The sequence below is a fragment of the Dermacentor variabilis genome, chromosome 4 (assembly GCF_050947875.1).
Source record: "Dermacentor variabilis isolate Ectoservices chromosome 4, ASM5094787v1, whole genome shotgun sequence".
Taxonomy (NCBI): Eukaryota; Metazoa; Arthropoda; class Arachnida; order Ixodida; family Ixodidae; genus Dermacentor; species Dermacentor variabilis.
Genome location: NC_134571.1, coordinates 162,645,603 through 162,660,612, shown reverse-complemented (window position 1 = coordinate 162,660,612; position 15,010 = coordinate 162,645,603).

Genomic DNA, 15,010 nt, shown 5'->3' with positions numbered 1-15,010 from the left:
TGGTCGTGTTGTACCTGCTCGAAAATGATCGCATAGCAGGAACAACGTTCTTGACAAAAACCAACAAAGCTTCGCATAAACCGATTACAACATCTCACAGCCTCAGCGGGATTTCTATCTTCGCAGTCTTTCAAAAGAATTATTTTTCTGCAGAACGCTCGTACTGAATTTACTTGTCCCTGCGGTAAAATGTCTTCCCATTTACTAATTTCTTCTAAGAATAGGAAGATACTAGCAGCATTCACTATGTCTCAAAATTAAAGGATGCTGAAATTTGACTATGCTGAAATTTGCACAATTATACTGACTGCAATGTGTTCATATGAAGAAGCCAGAAGATTCTGTGCGCGCCCTGAATAATGGTTTACTCCTTATGAAATAATAATGATTGGGATAAATTTTATATGTAGGGTTTGTTTAAGGCATGCCAGGACAGAAAAATGGAACTTGTGAGTAAAATATTTTGGGTGTATCACTAGAACCTCCTTGCCTTACGCATTAGGTGACTCTGTAAATAACGCTTATTAAGTTGTAAACATTCTGATTTGCGAAGTCATGGGAGAAGGCAGAAACAACAGTTTTATTGCTGCAGTGATTGCATTGTTGTATCTGTTATACTGTGACTATTTTTACAGATCCGTGTGGGTTGCAAGGAAACCTGTGGAAGCTCACAAGGTACACATACGGTGACAGTCACGCAAGTAGATGCAGAGTGCACTGTATGTTTCTCAATTTTAATAATTTGTCAATTTCTGTCTCCTCATCAGTCATATCTTCACGTGCATGTATATACCACTTTGTCAGTATAACGGAAAAGTCTTTTTTAAATAGGCCGTTATAGACGTTCATAAGATCGCCAATCTTATTTTTCCCTGCCACTGTGAATACGAGCGCTGTAGTCCATAACAGGCGTGTAGAAAACGATAGCACAGGAGCCGCATTTTAAGTGGTTCGCTTTGGAACCGCTTTACTAACACCAAGGCCATTGGCTGGCGCTTCCTTGTCATCTCTTGTGGGTGTGACCACAAATTCTACTGTCGTGACACAGGTTCTCAATCATCAGGAAAGTGAAACCGTCGTTCGTTATAAGCTCAACCATGGAGAAGTACTTCAGTCGAGGGTCACGCGTGGTCGCGAGCCCGATCTCGAATACTGCTAAGGCTGCCTTGGCCCTCCGCTAGTCTCGCGCTGGTTGACATGAAGAGACAGAGAGACCAATGGTCGCTCCTTTGGTTGTGTTGCGGGCGAGCGTTGGTTATAGACAGCGGCATTGGGAGGCAACGGTGCAACAGGTTCAATATAAGTGAGGGTTAACTGGTGTGAAACAAATGCGTCACCACCACGGAAGGAACACCAGAAAGAAAATGTCATTTCTTTTTATTTTGTATTTCGAATGTTTGCCCAATGGTATAAACTATAGATATACAAATATAGACTAGTTTCGGCCGTATACATCAATAATGCACGATGGTTGGTCCCACTGAGCCAAGATTCATAGTCTGGTGGCCAAATCCTTCATTCTTCATCTTCTCGACTTCCTTCCGTGATTGTTGCGCTCATATTTCACTCCAGTTATCATGAACCAACTAACCCAGCAGCAAGATTTACTGAGTGAGGCCTAGTTCCGAAGTTGTAGGCTCCCAGAAGACAACTTCTATGGCTTGGTGACAAGCTAGGAGAATCTATCGGACCACGAACATTTAGTGGTTGAAGACTGTGGCCAGCAATGAGGTTAAGGTGCAGGGTAAGGACTTAGACGCACGCCCGTAAGATCCTCAGGACTGGACCCAATTCCTGAGAGACCATTAGAATCACCGGGAAAACCTCAACGTGAGCCAGCGCACACACACCGATCCTGCTCTGCGGGCGACGCCTATTCAGTCACGGCAGGCGCAGGAGACTGCCATGATTCCCGCATTACACAGCTCCTCGACGCAGCTGCCCGCACTCCGTACAGCTGCGGAAGAGATAAAACAGCTCCTACCGAATAAAATATACATTGTCGTTTTCCACTGCCACGTAGGCCTTGACTTTACCTGACGACTGTTCAGCCACCCAAATTCCTCACCGCTATCATGCAGGTCGCTACGCTATTTGAGCCATCTACGCTGCAACTTCGGACTCACGCCATCGATAATAGATGCACAATGTCTGCGGCGAAGCAAGACGAAACTCCATCAAATCACCTACGACTAGCGTCAGTATGCCATTACGGCATATATTGCATTTCGCCATGGCTAAGTAAGGTGGGTTATTACGAACGCTTACTAGAAAGAATCCTCACAAGAATTCCTAACAGACTTATAATCGCCCGTAACCCCCCCCCCGTAAGTATACTATACGCTTGACGGACGGGACACAAACGATCCATGCTTTGCACATTCTGTCAAGCACCATCAGCAGAATAATTGTTTATGGTGTAGGACTGCATTTATGCACGCCCAATTCACTCAAGGTCGAGACTTGCAGCACTTACCGAGCCATCGGCCACCGCACGCATGTCTGCATCCAACCTGTAACCGAGAAGGGCCACTGATGCGGCAAGTCAATCCCCAGGGAGCAAACTCCAACATGTGCACCAGGGCCCGAACTTGTTCCAGGTCCGATAATGCAAGTACCAACACCCACCTAACGCAACCAAGCCCATCTCCAACCGCCAAGCCAAATCTCGGCCACGCGTAGAACGCCACTCGGGATGCAATGCAGGTACCAAGCACACGGAACCACGTGATGCCGGGCAACGACTAGCATGCCTGAAGAGCTCAGACTGCCTGATATGCGCCTACAAGTTCAAGACACCTAATACCGATAATACCAAACACCCGCACGCCATATCTCGCCACCCAGGACCCCTGCAACGAGGAGTTCCGTTGCCTGCGTGCCGAGGTAAGCCGCCTCACGACACTCTTTACATGTCGCACTGTAACCCCATCCTCCCATGCACAACTCTCTCCCCAGAACCAATCCTCCCACTCACCGAGAAGTGACCGACAATCCTCCACACCAGACTAACACCCTTCCAACCCCCCCCCCTTTTTAAGGAGACACGCACTTCGGACCCAATCGACAGTTACCAGGCCGATCTCGAAAACTTCGAAGCCAAATTTGACTCTAAATTGGTAGCCCTAGATGCGCACCTCTATGCCAATTTCACAATTCTCGCCAAACTACTTACTGCCCTTGAACGTCAGATGGATACACGCTTCCCACGCCTAGCCCTTGAACTCTTGAACATACGTTTACAAAATTTGTAACCTGCCTTGAGAGGTTCATTGTGGGTCCCCTACCTCCGTCCCACACCCTTTTCCAACTTCCACTATCTTAGCAACAACCTATCCTCAGCCTCCCCCGTCGCTCCAATTTGGCGGGTCGGGATAACTCTTCCCACGTATCACTAATCCAATTGAACTTCCATGGTCTTCGGGGCAAGCAAGCGCCGGTGAGACTCCTAATACCTACCCTCCTTGTCATACCTAAAATCCTTCTATTACGGGACACACACACACCAAGCCGAACTCCCTTGCAAATATGCGGTACACTCAGGCACTACAGACACCCGCCGAGTGTCCACGCTCATGCATCGCACCATTAGCTGCAAAGAACACAATATCACTTCCTCCACCCCATGTTTCCTCATTGAAATCCTCCCCACGAAGCATAATACGCCTCCGATATTTATAGCCGCCACACCCCACACCAGACTATGGCCACCCTCTATGCACAACTCCTGAAAATCCACTGCATTGAGGACCGAAATTGCCTTCTCACAGGAGGCGACCTCAGCTCACTCCATTCAGACTACACACCCACCGGGCAGCATACTCCACCACCTGTACCTAATCTACCCACACCCACGTTAACCTTACGCACGACGGTGGCTGGTTGGGCTAGTTGGTACGTGGTTATATTGGGAGAATGCCAACAAAGTTGAAAATAGAAAAATTGAGAATCAGACATAGACAAAGCAAGAGGGAGGTGGCTGGACTAACAACTGAACTTCATTTATGAAGACGACGTCCCTCAAGTGCGTACTGAACATGCGCAAGGCACAACATAACAAAAACACGGTCAACACCTTATCCATACACGTCTACACTTACCAAGAAAGAGCTTTCGTTTCTTGATAAGTGTAGACGTGTATGGATAAGGTGTTGACCTTGTTTTATGTTGTGCCATACGCATGTTCAATACGCACTTGGGGGACGTCGTTTTCATAAATGAAGTTCAGTTGTTAGTCCAGCCACCTTCCTGTCCCTTTGTCTATGTAGGATTCTGGATTTTTCTACTTTCAAGTTTGCTGGCATTCTCCTAGTTCATTCCGTTGCACACATTCCCCTTGAATTCCGGCGACCTTCCCGCTCGTGGAGCGGAGCTCCGGACTGCCTAAAAGGAATGAGAGACGATGCTGCTGTCGACGGACCCGGCCAGGCCGATATTCGCCACTGATTGGGGTGCCCCCGTCGTCAAACTCCATGAACTCATGAATATCTAGTGCAGCGGGGTCGTGCTTGCAAGTACCCAGGGATCTGCGTGCCTGAAATCCTTTGGTAAAATAAAGTTGTTTCTCACTCTCTCTCCCGAACTGCTTTGATGTGTGAACGGAGCCCTGATCGGAATCGTGCGCCTGAAGAAGATCAGCCCCGGCAACATAGAATCACATTAGAGGTGCAGCCTACACCTAAAGAAAGAGAGCCGCCTTGTTTGCTTGGCGTATTATTTGTGAGTTGTGTCGCTTGTGGGTGGGAGTGGCGTTCACGAACGCATACTCCTACCGTAGGGGAATGGCCGAGAGCCCGATGTGCGACTCCTGTGGGTGCGAGGAGACCATCGAGCATCTATTGTGTACGTGCCGTCGCTACGATGTCCAACGCCTCTCTCTGCGGGCAACTTTACGCCGACTAGACTCGAGACCATTTACCGAGTCAAAGACGCTCCGACCGTGGCCACACCCGTCACTGGCTGGAAAAGCGATTCGTGCACTAGTGCAGTACTTGAAGTGCACGGGCTAAAGAGAACGTTTATAGTCTCCTTGTGTATGGTGTCCCTCCCACACGAACTCAGTGCTTACTCTCTCCCTTTCTTCCTCTTTCTATTCCCCTTTCCCCCACCCCCTGTGTAGGGTAGCAAACCGGATGCTGTTCTGGTTGACCTCCCTGCCTTTCCTACCCTTGTTTTCTCTCTCTCTTTTATTCGTGAGGTTTAAAAAAGGGGCCTAGTGCATAGGGTGCCACAACAACGGACCGCTTTGTGTTCATGATCTGCCCGGCAGGGAACTTCCTTTAGAATAGGGTTCCCGACTTGCGTTAGGCTCACGCGATTGCAGCGCCCTTCATGTATGTGGATGGAAGATGAAAACATTATGCCAAAGAAAAAAAACATGGCACAGCGCAATTCGTAATAAGATTCTACAGGGTGAAAAGCGCATGAGGCATTCACGTGTTTTTCAGATCTTCGCGGTGACGTTAAAATGACTGAAAACAAGTTTGGAGCATTATGGGGTAACTTGAAATTTAGCTTCAAAGGCTTGCGATAACTCAAACCCAAAGATGCCGTTTGCATTCAGCGCAACTGCTGGGCCGACTCAATAATAATTAGGGGCCCTTTATTTTTGGGCACCCCTATTTTAAACAGGCCTATTATTATTTTTATGCGGGAGGCTAGGGGGGGTCCGTTTTACTAGTCGCAGCAATGTCACCAGGGAACAATATATAAGGTAAATGTTACCGCTGTGTGCTGACAGCGGTACCCGGTCCGCAGTTTCGTCTGAGTCAGCCACCGTTTAGCATGAGCATTTTACTTTATTCGTCCCTTTTTCTGAGGCCTGCTGCTGAAAAAAAAAACTGCCTCAGGTTATTGGTGAGGTGGCAGCCGGTCCCTTACTCCGCTTGCAGCAGCGAATAGAAGTGTGAGAACACCACAGAACAAAGTTTACGCGACCATGTATGCACGTAGCATAGCTGTCGATCATATATCTTCACTATGCAAGGAAACCAGCAATGTAGCAGTATTTGACCGATCTATGGAAATAAAAATCAATTATATATATTTACCGTTTATGCTATTTATTCTACATTGGCTTGTCATATTAAGTTATGCTCATTTTTATTAGGGCCCGCGCTGTATCTCATTCCTGCAATAGCGTTCGCATGTTACCGAATATGTCACAATTGTGAAAGCACGCATGTGAAATGTTCCGAATTTCAATGTGCAGTAGGTGGCCACCGAGTTCGCAACAATATGCCTATAAAATGAGTTCTTGAGCTAGTTGCTGGTTGCTTCGTAATGCTACGGAAAAAGGCACTGCGCCAGCAAAGCAGACGAGAACGAGAGAGTAAAGGCAAATAAAAGCGCAAACTTTCAGTTACCTTTCTTTCAGTCAGTCGTCAACACAGGAATATTACCACAATTGCGCAAGGAGGCAGCGCGAATTCACTGTACAATATACACCGGTAAATATGTGAAAAAATATTCTGTCACCGCAATATGCCGCATCATGTACCTCTGGTTGCTACCAAGCAAATAAACAGGGCTATTGCTCACGCGTGCATTAGCTTTGGCAATAGCATCTAACGCTTCCATCAGTGCTCTCGTAGTTGAATATTTGCTCCTTGCAAAAATCTTCATCTTCCAATGTCGCGGGGCACACATGCGAACTCCATGATGCGCAGGCAAACGCGCCATTCCATATATCGGGTAAAGAGGACGTGGCGAGCGTTATTGCCTGTACAAGGGATCAGGAACATTCGATAAGAAACATCGGCATTGCGCGTTTGTCTACGCATTGTCCAGTTTGAATGGGTGCTCCGCGCATTCGATAGATCAAGATTCTTGGAAGAAGAAAGGATTCTACTGCCAGAGAACTGATGGAACCGTTTTATATTGCTTCCAAAGGTACTGCATGCGTAAGCTATACGCTTTTTTATTTTTTATTGGCTTCCACTGTATATATCAGACCGGTGTGTTGCGGTGACGCAATCATTTTGCACATGCTTCACAGGTTTTACAGCGCAGCTATTAGCATCGAGCTGGTCGGCATTTTTCGCCGCGTCGTCGTCACGAAAAAAAATGTTTTTCTTCCGATAAACAACAAGCCCCAACTAAGCATCCAAACTAAAGAATTGACAATGGGAAGCACGGAGCGCTACCCGCCTACGTTTCCCAGTAAAGATTACTATTGCGCAAGCTGCCGCAGCGACGGCATCTTGTGACGTGGAGAAACACGTCACTAGACTTTCATATATAAAAGAACCAGCCTAATCTGGATGAAATGAATTGCTAGGTAGCAACTAATTTCATTGTTACTGCAGCACCGCCATGGGTAGGCAACGAATAGTTCTGACTCACAAGAGGCAGCGTCACCACAAGAACCGGCTAAGAAAAAAAAAACGGCAATGCGACCAGCGGCGGTGAGCTGCCGCCGGTCGTAGTGCCGTGGGATTCGAGTATAGGGGAAGTCCGCACGCCCACATACTCTTGTGGCTCAATAATGCGCCGGATGGATAATTGAGCAATGAAACATCTGCAAACCCTCCTCAGCATTGTAGTCGTGGTATTCAACAGCTTCGGCGGATACTTTCGCAGGGTCATCGGGACGGGGAGTCAGACTGTTCATTATGGAATGTGGGCTGTCTCAATGCGCATGCGTGCTAACATTTTTATAATCGCGACTTTGACTGAAATAAAATTTTCTTGAAAGCACGAGCTTGTCCTGTATCTGCTTACTTGTGTTTGTCTGTTACTTGTGGAGTATCTTTTTCACAGCAAACCACCCATTCCTTTAGTATGTTGATAGTCGATCGTGGCTATTCTACTTTTGCATCTTTTTTCCTTTTTTTCTGCAGAATATTGCAGCTGAGACTGCCAAAAATATGCAACCTTTCCTGGGATATATGTGTCCTGTTGGCCGGTGTAAGGATAATGACTGCTCTTTAAATGGCCTATCTTTGGAATGTTGGAATGCGAACTCGAAGCCTTCACGTCGCAGTAAATAATGGCGCAATGGCCCGCAGAGTCAAGCACCTAGTTTATAAAATAGCAATGTTACATAGCAAGTTTTGTCAATAAATGTACCCCACGAGCTTGTGGGTATTTTTTGAAAAACATACACCTAACACTGTATTGCCTTTGACAGCAAATTAGGACTTCTCTGAGCCACAAGTTAACTAAACATTAGCGACAGAGTGCCTTCCAACTTCAAGCTTTGATTTATGGCGATTTATCGCACTTGAATTATCGACACAACCACTATAGAAGCACGAGGTCCAGACTATACCACGACTAAACAAAATGTAACAAGTGCATGTGAAGTATGCACACGATAATCAACAAGTTGCGTAGTCATCATCGTACCCGAACAAATACATGCAGGACAGGGTGTCAAAGACCACACACGAGCTCTAAGCAGCCTGAGCACTTTGCGTTCTTCGCATAAGCACACTCGCTTACTTGATACCGAAAGATATATTGCGTAAGTCCTTCGTTGAGATGACGGAGGTTTCAGGTTTCCGCTGTCCATCAGTGGTTTAGTGCGCGATTTTACCTCTGGACACGACCCATTACGGCTGCTTTCTGGAGACTGGATTCAAGTCGTTATTTCCTATCCGCTTCGTAGGCGTCAGTAAAACACCTCGACGACAGCCTAGGATCCGACCTCATTCAAGTATTACTCGAACTTTCCTCTGGCTTGCTGAAATTTCTCATCACTTTTAAACGGCTTACTATAATTACACTTTAATTCTATTTGCCTCTGTACTCCCTCACAATCGAAGTGTTGTCCACACTCAACAGTGGTACTTGCCCAACTGGTAACTTACCGTGCAAAATAAACGAAGAAAGGTGGAAACACAGCCAGGAAGAAAACGCTGTCCTGTATCTCGTTAATATGGTAGAACAGAGGCAAAGTACTTCTGCTGCTTGCCGACTTCGAAATCATTCCTCTTAGCTTTGTTATACAAGAAACCGTTTTTGGCGAGGGTCTTTCAATAGCTCTGCTATGGTAAGACATCCAATTCAGTTTCATATATGCCAGCGATAGCCGCTTGGAGAGCATTATTGAACTAGCGGTCATCCAGCGTCAGCGGCCACCTGAGGCAGTCGTTCTAGTTTTCTTTTTTCGTTTCTATTTTTTTTTGCAGTCTCCGCAGCGTAACGCTCTGAAGTTCCGGCCCCTCCCGCTTCATTTTGGTGCAATTCTGTCGTAGCAGTTTACATTCCAACTTGAATATTCGTGCATGCCTTCTAGTTAGGACAAGACGCTGGTACAGAGTGAATAATGACTGCCGGCTTTTCATACCAACAGACTGCGCGTATTTTCCGTCACTGCGAAGTCTTGTATTACTTCATGAGCATTTGCCTAAAACGGTTGCAAGACGTGTTACGGGATGCGCACTGCAAATTGACTCAAACATGAATGGCGCCACTCGTAACCTGGACTCATCGTCACACACTGCTATTTTACCAACTCTTCAGTTCCTCTACTGTCCTTGAAGCAATGAAGCATTCAAATCGTACCTAACCAAACTTTTTCACAGCATCACTTTTGCCTTGTTGTTATGTAACTAACAATGGGAACACCGACAGTTAGAAAAAGTCAATTACCTGAATTTCCTAACTTACGAAAAATTGAAATTGCGATATTTTGTCCGCATCACCTGAATTGTTAGACTGTGCGACGCCGTTTTCCGCGCGCCATTTTTGTTGTAAGCGAGAGAGAGAGAGAAGTCATAACGGAAAGGCAGAGAGGGTAACCAAATTAAGCCCGGTAGGGTACCCTGCTATGAGGAAAGGGGATTGAAACATGAGTAGGGAGATAGGAGTTCACACTTTGCACTGTTACTCAAACAATCGAGCGTTCTTCGCTCAATTCTTCAGAAGCCGTAAACGGAGCAGTGCTTTGTGGCGTTGTACATACCAGATGCACGAGGCCGTGGTCCCAAGACCTGTCCTCTGAAAGGGTTGTCATCTACGTGCCCTAAAATTGTCTAAGGGACAATGCTTTCACCTCTCTATATTCGGCAGTCCCACAGGAGATGTTTTACTGTTTATTCTACACCGCATGTACGAGAAAAGCCACTATCCTCCATTCGAATTAGGTAGGAGTAGGCGAGGTGAAATAAACTCCTAGTCGTAGGCGCCACATTAATGTTTCTTCCCGTCGAGTAATAAAGCGTTAGAGTTGTAATATAATCTCATTTTTGGGTCCATGGCGTAGAGGCGCCAGTTGGTGAACTGGGGTGTAGTCTATTTTTTAGATAATATGGACAGCACTGATGAGGTGTCATGCTGCGTGCAATCTCCATATTGGTATCGAGGTGCTTTCTCATTCACCATAGGCCTCACGGGCAACATTGTCGGCACTTTCATTGCCGGTAATGCTGCAGTGCCCCAGGCAGCCACTGAAATATCATGTCGCGGGCACAGCCTACTGCTTGATGGTAGTGTAATCGTATCAACTGTTCGTGGAATCGTAGAACACCAATTGTTCGTGGAATGGAAGAGTTCGAAAAGTAACAGTTCCTGACGCTGAGTCTCGATTGCTGTTTAGAAATGACACCGTTGATATTTCACCCCACTCACAGCGCAAAACATCTAACGCAGCATTGTAAACATTTAGAATTACCCGAGTGCATGAATTTGCCAAACTGACTCGACATTGCGCACCTCCTGAATTTGTATATCATACGAACCTGAGACGGTTGCCAAGATTCACTGCTTGCTTGCATTGAGTACCGCACTTCTTTTGGAAACTAACATTTAAGTTAGATGTGCTTAGAATCGCAGGCTTACTTTGAAGCTAATATGGCAGTATTGCTTAGGCATGTACTTCAGTGGGTCAACTTCTCTTCTTCACTTTCGCCCAGGATTGCTGTAGGGTACAGGTGAAAGACAATTTTAAACATTGCAGGCTTAGAGCCACACAACTGCATCTTCTACTGCTCTTTCACTTAGCCCTGTCGGTAGCCACTCAGAGGCAAATTAGCAAGCTAAAACTGTATTGCCAAACTGGTGAAGAATGCCGTTGCTCTCCGTATATTAAACTCATCTGCCAGGAACACAAGCTTTTCCGGGTGCATAACGAATATTGATTCTTAAAATATCATTATCTTCGCATCTAGGGCAACGATTTCAATAAGAAGTCATTCATAGGAAGTACCCGTATGTACCTCTTGACAGGTGAAAGTAAGCACTGGCATTTCTGGGGGTTCTTCAACTCAATAAGCTCCTGTAGAAAAGGAAAGTTCTTGCGAACTACAATAAATATAAACAACACATATGTGCAATAAAATTTCGCAGAAAACATCTCGCCTTTAACATCGCCATCAATGGGATTGCCATTAACGCAATGCGAGAATACACTGCATGCCAGTGCCGAAACGCGTATGCAGCAAGGATACCCTCGGGCGCTTCCCGCTGCAGACACTCCGCTGCCAAGCGGCGCCTTCGTGAAGTCTGGGCGTGGCACGGATTCAGCTCTACCGAGCACCGGACGCATTTTGAAGGATCTTTATTGGGATTAAAGAGCTGCGCACATTCAGCGACACGTGTCCATAGGGTAGGTAGAAAGATAAACAGTATTTAACAATAGCACTCACATCGTCTGCGTGAATTTGGTAAACGCTTTAAAGCACATGATAATAGAATTTACCACACCCAGGCACACCAATTTCGAGTAACCTTTATGCCCATGGATGAATAGCGCCATACTCACAGCTATAAAGGAAAGAGATTCGTGGTACCGAAAATGGGAAAACAAGAACAATAACAGTTATTATCTGCAAAAATTCTTTATCTCTCGCAGTCATGTAGTAGCTCTCATCGGGAGACGGTACAGTGTACGAAATACCTTTTCAATTGAAGATCCACGAGGCAACACTAAACAATGAGGAAACTTTAAAAGCCGTAAATGTCGAGCAGGATGAAAACGAAACTAACCCGTGAAACGCATCACGCCATATGTGCCGACACTTTGAATACACACCTTATTAGTATAGACTTAGAGCAATCTGACCGCATTCCTTTTAGTCAATGTATTGTCAAATGTCAAGTGATGCCTAGTGCTTTTTGGTTGGAGCATGTAGACGAGCATATTGTAACCACGATTATAACGGGTTTGCCGTGCAAGGAGGCAGGTCGTCATGATGACATTGCCTTAAAAAAACTTTGAATGAGAACGTTGACGTTGTCGCGCCAGTGCTTTCAAAAATATTGAGTCTTTTTCCCGAAGTCTGCATACCGATATTGTTAAAGTCTGTAGAGATTCTTCTATACATATATAAATCTGGTCACATCAATAACCCTTGTAGCTGTTAGCCTATTTCTGAGCTTAACGTTATATATACCGTACTTGAGAAGTCGTTGCGTGTCAGATGAAACGCTGCTTACAAGCACACAAGCTTTAACCGAGCCGCAGCATAGATTCCGAGTCAATCGTTCAAAATTATCCGCAGTGTTTGAACTAACTTAAAAGCATGTACACATATCTAGATAAAACACTTGCAGTAGTCGTATTTTGGGATTTAAAGAAAGCCTTCAACGCGGTAATTCATTTGATACTACTATAAAAGTTACAAATGCATCACCTTAGCGAAGCTTATATTAACCTCTTTTCAGCTTATATTTACTCAAAAGCAATGTGTGCGTCTGACTCATTTGCATATCAGTATTGCACTGCTCTTACAGACGTTCCCTAAGGATGAGCCTTGGCCTCTATATATTTCTCGTTATACGTTAGTGATTTCCCATCAACAATAATTTCATCAAAAGCTGTCATTTACACTGAAAATAACGCATACATATTTCACGTAGAAGGCTATATTGAACACAAACAGGTATAGTTGATTTATGGGTAATACAGAAAGATTAAACAGAAATAATACTAAATACATAGTATTCTGCTCGAGATACACAACACATTACACAACAAACATTCAAACGTATCTTGAAAGTGGTGCATGGAATAGCTAGAGAGCATAAAATATTTAGGTACGGTAATGGATGACAACATTAAATGTAGACCACACATGGTATATGCTCTAAATTAGCTTCTGCCTATTATGCACTAATCAAATGCTTAGCGTATTTTGACCATAATATATTTTAGTTACTTGTCTCTTTTTTGTTGCCATATCATGGTATTCTACAAATGAAACATATTTAAATTTTGTTAGTCAATGCCAAAAAATGGCTTTGCGTATTATACCATACGGAAGTCCATGTGACTGGAGCACCATATTATTTATTTGTCTCAGCATATTACCATTCCCCTTGGTGCCCGAAATGAAATTCATCATTCTATTAACAATATTTTATACGCAAATAATTCATCGTCAACAGGCTTATTTATTGCACCTAATCGAAATATACGAAAGCTACCCACTTCAATTTCAAACTACCGTTTTACCACAACGGATGTAGTCGGCGAATGACTGAATTTCGTGGTGCCAAAAAAAAAAAAGAATCAGTGCCTCTTGAGGTAAAAATAACAGGGTCTCTTTAGATCTCTCTAAAGAGGTGAACGGCGAAAGCCTGCTCTTCCTTCTCTTGTCATTCGCCTATTTCTCTTTGTGTCTTCTCTTTCTCTTTTTTCTTTTAGTCATTACTGCACACTACTAAGCATTTTTAGCCATTTCTAATCAGTTGTAGCCATTATAAGCCGTCGTTTGACTTGTTTGTCATATCATGGTCATTAGAAGTCATCACATGTCATTTGAGTCATTATTAGTCATTAATGGTCATTACTAAGGATTGTTAGTCACTTCTAACGAATTGTAGTCGTTAAAAGATGTCGTTACACATGTTGGTCATTTCGTAGTCATTATCTGTCATTACAAGTCATTTCAGTCATTGTTTGTCATTACTGATCATTTTTAGTCATTTTTAATCAATTGTAGTCGTTACAAGTTGTGGTTATACATATTGGTTTTCATAGTCATTACTTGTCATTACAAGTCATTTGAGTCATTATTAGTCATTACTGCTGACTAGTAGGCATTTTCAGGCATTTGTAATTAGTTGTGATTATTACAAGCTGTCGTAAGACGTATTGGTCATTTCAGAGTCATTAGTAGTCATTACAAATCATTAGCAGTGATTACTCATTACTAGTCATTATTAACCTCTACGAATCTCTATTATAACGCTATCATTCACTAATTGTCTCTATGAATCATTTTTCATTCTTTAATCTGTCTTGATATGGCGTGATCACGCTTCGGCGGACACGCCGGTGGTCAAATCTCCAGACCCAAACTTCACCATGAGCCCAGAAAGGCTTTCGCCTTAAAAATGGAAAACAACTCCGTGTTTTCAACATGAGATGTACTTAGTTATAGTTGCGCGAGTGTATATTTTTTAAGGAATTGGTCATGGAAATAATTGGTTCGGTTTAGACAGCTGTGTATTGCGTGTTTATGTTGTAATGCAATAAATGACCAACCCTTCCCCTACTGGAAAATGGGGGTGAGCGAATATGGTCCTGCGTGCTGACTTTCGTTACGGTTAAGTAACCCACAGATAACGGTACCAAATAGCTTCGGCCTCGCGCTCGCTCAGCTGGGGATTTTCTTCTCGTAGCGCGTTTATCATCATCATCATTATCATCAGCCTGGTTACACCCACTGCAGGGCAAAGGCCTCTCCCATACTTTTCCAACTATCCCAGTTATGTACTAATTGTGGCCATGTTGTCCCTGCAAACTTCTTATTCTCATCCGCCCACCTAACTTTCTGCCGCCCCCTGCTATGCTTCCCTTCCCTTGGAATCCAGTCCGTAACCTTTAATGACCATCAGTTATCTTCCCTCCTCATTACATGTCGTGCCCATGTCCATTTCTTTTTCTTGATTTCTACTAAGAGATCATTAACGCGTTTATACTCCGACGTTATCGGTGCGCGGGCGAGTGCAGTTAGACGCCGGGTGCAAGGAGCGTGTTCGCCGTGTCAGGTTACGTTGGCGGCGCCAGGGGTGTCGGACCATCGGTCGAACTATAGATGCTGGTGTTCTCGCCAAAGTG